Consider the following 10,864-nt stretch of genomic DNA (forward strand, 5'->3'; position numbering starts at 1 on the left):
CTTACTTCCTCAGAGCCAGCCGCTTTCGCTGCAGCCGTTTCTCATGCAAATGAGAGTTTTTGCACCAGTGAAGCAAGGTGAAACAGCAAGCACGGAGCACGGCCGAGACACACCATCAGCCCAGGAAAATGAGCAAACATGATAACCCCTCATTGCTGTTTGCTTAAAATACCTCCGTCCTGTCCCTGAATAGGATTCCCCAACGATGCACTGCTGTTCCATGCACCTGCCACTGCAGGACAGACAGGTGCTTCTTGAGCAAGACAAAAGCCTGCACCATTTTACGATGCCTCTCACTCAAAACGCAGGAAGCTGCTGTCACCAGAAACACATCTTGTTCCTCGGGATTTCTCTCTTCACGCAGCCCTCCAGCTCCTGAGGTGTTTCAATAAACACTGAGCTGCTGGCCATGATTTCTAAGGAAAGCAGGGTGTGTAGCCATAAGTAATGGAGCTGCTCAGGTTCCCCATTTCATTTATGACCTTTGTCCTGCTGCCCATTTTCCTTCCACTGAATGAGAGAGTTTCTGTTTTCATTGCAAGTAAGGAAATAAAATCTTCCATCCTGTCTTTTGCTCCAGATAAAGATCAGTCTTCCGACTTTTCTCCTGCCTAAGACTACTGTGGAGCACCAGCCAGGATTTCTGTCTTCCCTTGTCTTCTTTGGGTGAACTCAGGTCCTTTGCTCTTGGCCCTGACTTTCATCAGTGCTTTTCCCAGCTTTCTAGCTCCTCCATAGGCTGCTGCACGTGTTCTACTTTAACCTACTTGTCCAGAAATCCATAATGCCTAGCTAAACTTCTAAAAAGATATTTAAAACCTTTAAGTCCTAATAGTATGTTTTCATTTCATATATCCTTCACTCGGCAGTGGAAAAATCCAATGTATAAATCTATGCTTTACAGAAGAGCTACATTTAATTGATGTTCTACAGATGCTTTGAATGAATCCACGCAAAAGTCACCTGGTCCAAGTTTCTCTATAAAACTGTATCAACTTGGGGTGAAACTCTGTTCAGTTGTGAGTTGTAAGTTTGATTTATGGGTTGCTTTTTTGTTGTTGTTGTTATTGTTTGGTTGGTTTTGGGGGCCTGAAAAAAACTCAGTACTTTTACATGGCTTTGACGTGAGACCTTTAAAGTCAGTAGGTGCAGAGAAGTTGCAGTTTGAGGTTTTGGAGCGGTAAGAAAGCCAACAGAGCTGATAGCAGCTGGCAAGTAAAGTCCTGGAGGTGTGACGCATGCAAACCCAGACAAGACAAGTTTCTGCTGCGCCTGCGAGCTGGGTGATCTTGCACACTGCTGGTCTTGTCACCACCAGCTGAGAGGGAGGAGAGGGAGGCGATGGCTCTGGTCCTTGCTGCAGTGCAGGCGTGCTGCCAGGAGAACATCACGCCCCCGGGCTACACCAGCACTCTCCACCTCTAACCTCTCAGGTGGCATCCTAGAGGCCAAATAGTCCAGGCACCCCCAGCATCTTGGTTTTGGAGCTGCACGGGACCAGCAAACGTGTGACAGCAAGGGTGAAGTGCTGGGACAGGCTGGGGTCTGCTGTCCCCACCAGTGCTCCCATCCAGCTGCTGGTGTCCCAAAACAAAGCGTGGCAGGGCTATTATCATCCTTCCTCCCTGTCTGCCTTTTCCTAACAGACATCCCGGCACACCTGCTGATGCTGGGGGGCTGTGTGAGGAGGACGGGGTGCTGTGATCTGGGGGCAGCACTGCCTCGTCTCTGTGGGCTCCCCATGCGCCATGGGACACAGAGCCCTGCTCTGGGTGCAGCTGAGATGCAGCTGGCTTGCGATGCTCAGCACTTCAGAGCTGAGCACAATGAAAGCAATGTTCATCTTCAGGTGGAGCCTCATCCTGGCTCCCATCTTGCCAGTGCCCTTGTGCAACAGGGGTGCTTGGAAAGGCTTTGGGCAGAAAGAGGAGCTGTGACACCTTCCAGGTTGAGGAACGGGGCTGCAATTTCTTGCTGTAAGGTGAAAAACAGGATCGAAAGCCTGGTAGTTCTGGGCTGTCTGCTCTTCCCTTTCCCTCTTGCCTTCATCAATCCTGATGGCAAGCCCTGACATCTTGCAGCAAGTCACAGGATTGTCCCATTTTCTTTGCTCACAGTGCATGACACAACCAGACTGGTCCTGGCTGCACTTTTTAGTAGCTGCTTTAGCACATGCCCAAGCAGTAAGAGCAAAATTCTGACCCTGTGTAGACGGAGCTTGGGATGCATTTTGAAATGCTGATATCCCCTTACATAAGCTAACATAAATTACTGTAACATAATAAGGCAACATAACATATAATGTAATAACAAAATGTGACAAAAATAACATAACATAGCAATCATTTATATGCACCTATGATATATAATAACGTCTCCTTGCCCTGTGCTGCATTGGGTACAGAGACTTACGGGGCAGAGAGGCTTTTTTGCACTAATGTCAGCTGGGTACTTGCACTTCTTGTTGACACCCACCATGAAGTCCCTTAAAACCACAGTGTGCTGTGCACTAAGATGTTGTCTGTGGCACAACAGTTCCTTCCCCAAGGTACAAGGGAAAGAAGTTTTATTCGTGAGTGGTTTGCTGTTCTTTTTACCCCTTGGATTGCTGCTACTCAGATTCAGCCAGACTTCCTGCTGTTTCTGCAGCTTCATGGGCAAGGGGCGAAAGTTACTTTGTGCGAGCCTACACATAAAGATCAGCTGTGTTTAATTTCAATGTAGAACCTTGTCTGCCACTGTCGTTTCTTTTGTTTATCAGAATATATTGGAGGTAAAATGAGCAATAAGAACAAATAAAAAGGCTAGATGCTGGATGATTGGACAGGTCAACTTCAGGCACTTTAAGGTGGCCCACCATGCCAAAAAGTCTTTCCATGTTGTCCCTGTGGCAGTATAGCCAGCTCTCCAGCTGTGTGCCATGAGCACAACAGCACCACCTCTTGCCCTTCAACTGCTGCAGATTCCCTCTTCCTCACCAACAGCCTGCTCAAGCAAAGCAGAGGGATGCTGAAATCCTGAACTCCCATGAGGAACCAGCATCTGCTCTAGCCTAACCTTAAAGCACATATCTGAACCAAGAGGAGCCGGTGGTCACTTATGTTCAAGTTGAGGGAAAGACGTTTTACCTGGAAATCCACCCCCCACTGCTACACAGGTGGGAAGGAAGGGTGAGGAGAAACACAAAATGTGGAAAAAAGTGAATGAAAATGTGAAGGAGAAATAAGCACAGGAATAAAAAGGAAAATTGAAACAGAGCAAAAAGTTAGTTGCATGATAAAGAAAATTCCTCTCTTTATTTTATCTCTGCTCACACCAGTCCTAGTGTGGGGGTAGTTCTCAGAAGATGATCTCCTGCTCTTAAGTGGGCTGTAAACTGGAACAGTAGAAAAAAAAAAAAAAAAAAGCAGTACTAACCTCTGTTTGCAAGGGCAGAAGTGGAAGTTCACTCCTGAAGCTGGGATGCCTCTCCATCTATTGACTAGTCCAGGTGAGCTGTGTCTGCAGGTGGAGTAAGCAAAAGGGATGACAGTTTTCCTGTTCATGAAATCTGAGTAAAAACACCCCTTTTTTGCTCTGGGAGAGTTCAAGGCCCCCTGATGTAGTGCTTCTGCTATGCAGTATTGAGATGTTTATCTGTTATGGTTTCAGGACACATGCAAATGATAAGCTCTGCTCCAAGTTTCAAGCCTGCGCAAGACTGGAAGTGGTATGTAGCCCCCAAACCCTCACAGTGGGGCACAGAAGTCTTGGCTTCACCTTTGTTCATCACTAAGTAGCAGCCTGAGAGGAAGCTGGGCTGGGCTGGATTCCTCAAAGGTGAGTGACTTGCATGTTTTACATAATATGCATTTATGAAAAAAAGCGCCCTTGGGGTTGGATCAGTGCCACCTTCCGTGAAAAGCCCTTGGAAAACTTGCTTTGGCTCATCAGGGAAGACCATATTGGATACTGTCAGCATGTTAAACTCCTCCTGATGCGGAGGCAAGAGGGAGAACACTCTTGGCAAAGCTGTTACTTGTTTCAGCTAAGGAACGTAGTAAACAACACTAAATAATTACACCTCTGAGAAGGGATTTGAGATGAGAATATGAGAATTTTCACCAAAAAAAGAAACAAAGTCAATTTGTATGCAAAGATGTTCAGCTTTACTGAGACTGAGGTCTGGGCTGCATGGCATGCTGTTTGAAGCCCTGTCAGAGGAGATTAGTTGTTTCATATAGTAATCATAACTAGCATCCTAATGGATTAAAAATACCTCTCTCACCTCCATGATGGAATTTTTTTGGATCAACATGACTTGTCTTAGAATAACTCAGCTCAGGGCCCCTGCACTTCTATCAGACATGCAGGACACCCTGCAAGAGGCAAAACCTGGCCGTGTCTCTTACCTCCAAGAATGATTAAACAGTAATAACGTTTTTCAAGAGGGAGAACTAAACCAAGGTGGTTTTTTGAAGCAGCTTCCAACTCAGACACGAGCTCTGGGTGAATGACTGTGACTAAGTGATGTGATAGCTAGGGCAATTTCCATGACTGATGTTGATCAGGAATATAAGTTTTGAAAGTAAAGTTGACAAGGTGCTGAATTCCTTACAAGCCAAGGTTAAGGAGATGCTACCACCCACCCACCCCAGAAGCCCTGCCATCCTTCCCCTCAGGGTCAGAAGTTTTGTTTTCTTTTCCAATGGATATGTCTGGTGCCACGTTAATATGGTAGATTTAGGAAAGTGAAAAAATAAATGCAAACTTGAAATGGAAATTCGAGCCAGGCTAATAATGTAGTAGCTCACTGTGATCCAGATCTCGTTAGTAACACTGCATTGCAGTTATAGTTATGCTGCACTGGCTGGTCTGTCAGAGCCATCAAGGAACAGAAACCTCCCCCCCTTTTTTTTTCCATTGAATTTTCAACAAGACCTGAAGAGCTGCAGTGCTTGTAGAAAGCAGTCCCTTGTCTCCACGAGGTAGCTGGTAGGACCTGTAGCTCACTGTCCTCTTATGCTAGCTTTCCAAACACATCCAGTAGGTTTTATAACTGCAGAGGGAGATCCAGTGTACCTGCTTGCCAGGACAGAGCAGCAGCTTATAGTAGGTTCACTCGTCTGCAGGTTGCATCCTTTGGTGGCTGGCCAGAGGGCTTTACATCAGCTGCATGCAGACTGTTGGAAGGGACCTGGTGGGATTTGTGCTCAGAGCACACCCAGGAAAGCGGAGTTCAGCTCAGGAGAGAAATCACACACATCAGCCTCAGCATCCCCAGGCCTGATGTCTGAATAGGAATCTGCTTGCTGACGTCCTCAATGATTTTGTTTTCAGTTTTTAAAATACCTTTCAGTTGTCTCTCTCTAAGAAAAAAATTTCTATGTAATGCATAAGATTTTGAGAGACAACACGAGGAAGTGTTCCTGTTGTCATTTCCTCTGTCTGGCTGCTCTTTGTCTTGTGTTAAGCAAAGGCAGAAAAAACAACATGGAATTTAAAGACAGATTTCAAGTGAGCAGAGAAAATTTGAAGGCTCTGGCACAGGTTTTAAAAGACTAGCTTTGTCTTTGGAGTGGGTTTGTATTAGCTTTCTGTGGATATGCAGAAGAGTTTGTGGATATACGTTTCATGAGGTTTAAAATGTGCTCCTGGTGCAATGACGCCCCGAGCTTAAAGCTGACAGTCTGCAAACACCGATGAGCTCCCCGGATTAACATCACTCCCTGTTCTGAGCGCACACGAGGAACTGTTTTTCTAGCTATGTGCTTGGCGTGTGGCACTCTTTAGGCCAGAAAATGGGTTTAGAGCTGCACAGTTTAGCTTTGCAAATGCAGATTGGGTCGTTTATATGTTTGGCTTTTTGACTTGTGCTTACAACTATATCAGCTCCCCACAATAAGCCTGCTTGAAATGTGTCCCTGGCAGTCAACTGGGCATTTCTAATCAAGCCTGACTCTGGAGCTACTTCCACACCCCAAAGGGATTACACTATCACAAATGACTGTACCATTTCCAAACAGTGTAATTGCTGGATCGCAGCTGGAGGAAATGCTGCCTGCTTCCTAATCTATAGAGATTGAAAAGTCATTTGTTTAAATGAGAATTAGCTCTCTTTATCATCTGGAAAAACAAAGTATTATGTGGCAATCTAAATATGTCAGAGAATTAGTGTGCTGACATGAAGCAAGGCAGAAAATGCTAAGAATTTTAGAAGACTTGTATGCTATTTTCAGCTTTGTATGGATTTTCCTGTGGATCCTGCAACAACTGGTCCCTCTGTTTTGCCACCTATTAAGCACCTATAATGTTATAATTTTACCTCCTTTTGAGGTCTACTGAAAGGCTTTACCCTTCAGTGTCTGCAAAATATTTTGAGATTCCCAATGTAATTCGTTCTCTAAATGTAAAATATGCATTATTCATCCCCTTTTTAAAATAGATTTCTGACTTAAGGATTATCTTGCAAGCAAAATGCAACCGAAATGAACAAGCTAGTATTTATGCTTTTCACAAAGCCCAAAACCTGAGGGACCTCATTCTTTTCAGACTTTGATGGATTTTCACTTTATTTAAGGTCCAGTTGATTCAGATTTCTCAGAAATCAGTCTGCAATCAGCTCTCAATGAGCCAGCTACACTGGATATAGATCCACCACTGTGGACATTTGCCTGATTTATTTGGTATTCAACTTATCTGGGGAGCGTATTAGCCCAGATTAATACATTCAGCTCCATGCAGGGTCAGTCAGGGTATCTCTGCACAATAATCCCACTGTGCTCTGGAAACTGGTTTTGCAGAGAGTTAGCTTGTGTCTAGAAGGACTCAATTGTTGTAAATCATCCTTGGATCTATGAGCTCCAAGCTAGCTACAACTCCCTCCCTCACATCAGCCTCTGGGAGGCTTATCAGCCCAGGTACATGCAGTGGGAATATCAAATGTGCATTTGCACGTAAATAAACAAGTCACCCCAGAGCTCGCTCTGCCAGGGCTGCACTACAGTGACACCAGAGGATGTTGGCACCAGAGAACTAACCCAGTACACCAGGTCTCATAAGATTTGCAGTAAATTTTCACATAAAAAAGGAAAGGTTAAGAAAGACGCAGGTTAAGAAATGAAAGTTTGTTCATATTCTCACCTATAATGGCTCAATATGTTGGGAAAAAATGGCAAAGCCTCCACATGCAGCTCTGCAGTAATGCACGGATTACCAACTGGGAAGTTCATCATGCCACTGGTCTGGCTGAACTTGGCAGCATCACAGGTCTATCTTTTCACACCCAGCTGCTTTTTAATGGCCTCACAAGCAGGCTATATTGGCCCCACACTTGTCCTCCCAGCTGCCAGCCTTTGTTAGATGTCCAGGTGCTCTTCTTGGCCAGGGACCAGGGCAGGGGAATAGACAGCTTCTTTCTCTCCTAGAGACACTGCCCTCCCAGCACCAAACTTGCTTTGGTCTGCCAGGCAACCCACTCGTTTCTGGACATCTTGCAGTAGCTCCTTTGCTTATAACTCCATTCAAAAATGCTCTTACCTATAACTGCGGATAGAGATGCAAATTTGGAGCCAGGCTCACTGTTAGATTTGGATTCCTTTGCAGTCCTCCAGTAGATCAGGATAGCGGTACACTAAGATTATTTATTCAGTGGATCCACAGCAACACCCATCACGACTTGCTGAATTAATACAGAGAGAATTTTATCCTATGAAGAAAGGCTGAGAGACCTGGGGCTGTTCAGCCTGAAGAAGAGAAAGCTCCAGGGTGACCTTATTGCAGCTTTTCAGTACTTAAAGGGGGCTTAAAGAAAAGATGGAGAGCAACTTTTTGCTCAGTTAGATAATGACAAGACAAGGAAGAATGGTTTTGAACTAAAAGAGGGGAGATTTAGATTAGATATTAGGAAGAAATTCTTTACTGTGAGGGTGGTGAGGCACTGGCACAGGCTGCCCAGAGCAGCTGTGGATGCCCCATCCCTGGAGGTGCTCAAGGCCAGGCTGGATGGGGCTTTGGGCAACCTGGTCTGGTGGGAGGTGTCCCTGCCCATGGCAGGGGGTTGGAGCTGGGTGGGTTTTACGGTCCCTTCCAACCCAAGCCATTCTATGATGTTATGATTCTATGACTTTGGTCCTTTAGTTTTCAGCACTGGACCATCCTGAGGCCCCTTCAGAGCTTTACTGGGAATATCTGAGAGGGCAGTTGCACAGAAAGGAGAAACTCAGTCAAGTTACAAAGAGTGAATAAAGGAAGCATAAGAAAGGTCAAGGCTCAAAATTCAGCTTGCAAGAGAAATAAAAACTAAGAACAAAACAGCCTGTAAGTTGTGTGGTGGCTAGGAGCCAGTCAGAGCAAGCTCGGGCACCAACAAGGAGCTAAAGTTTATAGCAGAGAGCACCAAAAATGACACAAACAATTAAAAAACTGAGAGTCTTCACTGATTGTGATCCAAGGACTAATAAAACCAACATCAGAGCAAAGAGGAAATGTTCTGGTCTAAAAATTGAAGTGTGAGCTTAGCCAAATCAGTGTTTTTCCAATTGTCTAGCACCAATGATGTTCACCTTTGAGTGCCCAGGGTGCTGGAGGAGGCTGTGCTTTGAAGCTGCCCAGTGGCAACATCTTTTGGCTGCTCATCTCTGCCTCAGTTATGCTCTACAAACCAGACTGCTGATAAACCTTGGTTTAAAATAGTCCTTCTCAAATAAGGGGGGAGAGTGTGATTTTTTAACTGGCAAAATTGCATTGACACAGTTTACAGGCTGACCTCAGCAACTGTACTTATACGTGCAGGAGAGGGCTAAGTGTGGTTTGAGGGCAGGAAAAAGTGTTAGAGAGACAGAGTGGAGAGAGACAGGGAGGCAGGAGGTGCTGTGAGGCTGTGAGGCAGGAATTTCATACACAATGTCCAGCCAAAACCCAAACAGTAAGGTGCAATGCAGTTTCAAAACAATTAACAGATATTACTGAAAAACTGGAAAGCAGCAAAATTACTGTATTTATTTAAGAAGAGGAAAGGAAAACTAGGAAAGCTATGCATCCACCAGCCTCGATTTAATTTCTGGAGCATAGATGCATGCTACCTATAAGCACCAAAAAACACAACAAATATGGACTTCTCAAGAATGAAACATGGCAGAGTTACCTCATTCTTCTTCCCAGGCAGTGCCAGAAGCCTGATGGAAAACAGAAAATCAAAAGATGTCAGATAACATAAGTGTAGTAGGGGTTTTGACCCCTTGTTTCCCCTGGCATTTTTAAAATCAGACTGTAGTAACATGTTCTTGGAGCCACTATAAGGTCGTTGCCTAACCTGCACTCAAGAAATAATTATCAGATGTTTAGTGCCAAGCCAGAAAATTGTAACGAATGAGGGTTCAGAGGTCTGTCTAAAGTCCAGGGCAAGTCAGTATTTTCTATAGTGCTTGAGATGCTGGAAAAAGGAGAATAGGTACTAAGGGGCAGCTGGTATGTAGCCAGGAGGGACTGCAAGCACTTTGAAGGAAATGCCTGGACTTCAATGTGAGTGTGACAAATTGGAGAAACGGTGTGGAAAAGTAGGAAGCAATTCTATATGAAGAAGTGCAAAGTCAGATGAACATGTGTCAGCAATGGTTTATACAGAGGTGAGTTGCCTTGTGCCTGCAGGGATGGACAGGTGACCTACCAGGGTTTCTCACAGCTTTTTCTTTTCTGTAAGAAGATATTTTAAGCTGGGAAAGAAAGGAAGAAAAGGAAAAGGAAAAGAAAGGAAGAAAAGAAAGAGACAGGAAGGAAAGAAGGAAGGGAGGAAGGAAGGAAGGAAGGAAGGAAGGAAGGAAGGAAGGAAGGAAGAAATGGTAAAACAGTTTCTAAGTTTCAATGCTTGCCTGAGCTGTGTCTGAACCTAGTAATCACAATCTCTCTCATACTACAGCTAACAATATTGCCTAAATGGAGTACATTTTAAGAGACAGTGGAGTGAGTTCCACACTAGTTGGAAGTCCCTTGATTTTCGCCATGTAAAGCCGTGCAAAATTTGGCCCAAAGCACTTAGCATGAATTAGCTTCAACTCCTGTAGCCGGCAGGAAGTATAGAGAAAGGACAAAAATACAGTGCTTTCAAGGAAAACATGAAGGAATTAGGAAATAATTAAAGTAAGGTAAGGTTATGAGAGTGACTTTTCTGCAACAGTGCTGTATGTTTAAAACAGGTTGGGCAAGTGAAGTCAGAGGGGAAAAAAAAAAAAAAAAAGGATAAAATTTTCTCCCCTGCTGCATTTACAGTACATAAAGAACAATTTTCATGATTATGCATGGTGGTAGCACACAGATGTGCACAACAGAGCTTGGGAGGAGAAGGAGGAAGAGCAGGAGGAGAAGGAGGAGCAGGAGGAGGAGAAGAGTGTGCTAGGTGCTGTACAGACCCTTCCCAGGGATGGTCCTGTCCCCGAGGTGTTAATGGTCGATGCAGATGATGGAGACAAGCTGAAAAGTATGAAAGAGAGACAGCCTGAAGGCAAGGCTTGAAACATTAGCCAGATCTCCCAAACCTCTGTCTGCTGATTCACCCCCCTGATAAATCACTTTGGACTAACAGAGGTTTTGACTGGCATTTAATTCAGTGCACGTTTAGTAGATAGGTCTCTGTTGCTGAAATCTCTGTAACTGGTGTTATAGATGGCAATAGCCACAAATAAAATAAAATAAATAAATAGGGTCATATGGAAATAATCATTTTCCACTTACAAAATAATGGTGTATGGCTCATGTCCCATGGCTTATTGGTCCAGCCCATGGGGTTCCAGGGCACCCAGTCCTTCACAGGCACTGAACTCCCGTGCAGACAGTGTCTGATATCCTCCATTTTCCCAGCTTAATTCTACCTTGTAGAATTAAATGCCAC

The 10,864-nt window shown here is 44.6% G+C and overlaps 1 long non-coding RNA gene across 1 annotated transcript; it reads right to left on the bottom strand.

The window, feature by feature from the left end:
• Positions 1-406: 406 nt before the first annotated feature.
• Positions 407-7,260, bottom strand: LOC121067904. The gene is made up of 3 exons (XR_005818507.1): positions 7,123-7,260; positions 3,418-3,501; positions 407-2,985 (listed from the first exon to the last, which is right to left on the bottom strand). It is a non-coding gene; the product is annotated as an uncharacterized LOC121067904 (long non-coding RNA).
• Positions 7,261-10,864: the final 3,604 nt, after the last annotated feature.

This window comes from Cygnus olor, chromosome 1 (assembly GCF_009769625.2).
Source record: "Cygnus olor isolate bCygOlo1 chromosome 1, bCygOlo1.pri.v2, whole genome shotgun sequence".
Lineage (NCBI taxonomy): Eukaryota > Metazoa > Chordata > Aves > Anseriformes > Anatidae > Cygnus > Cygnus olor.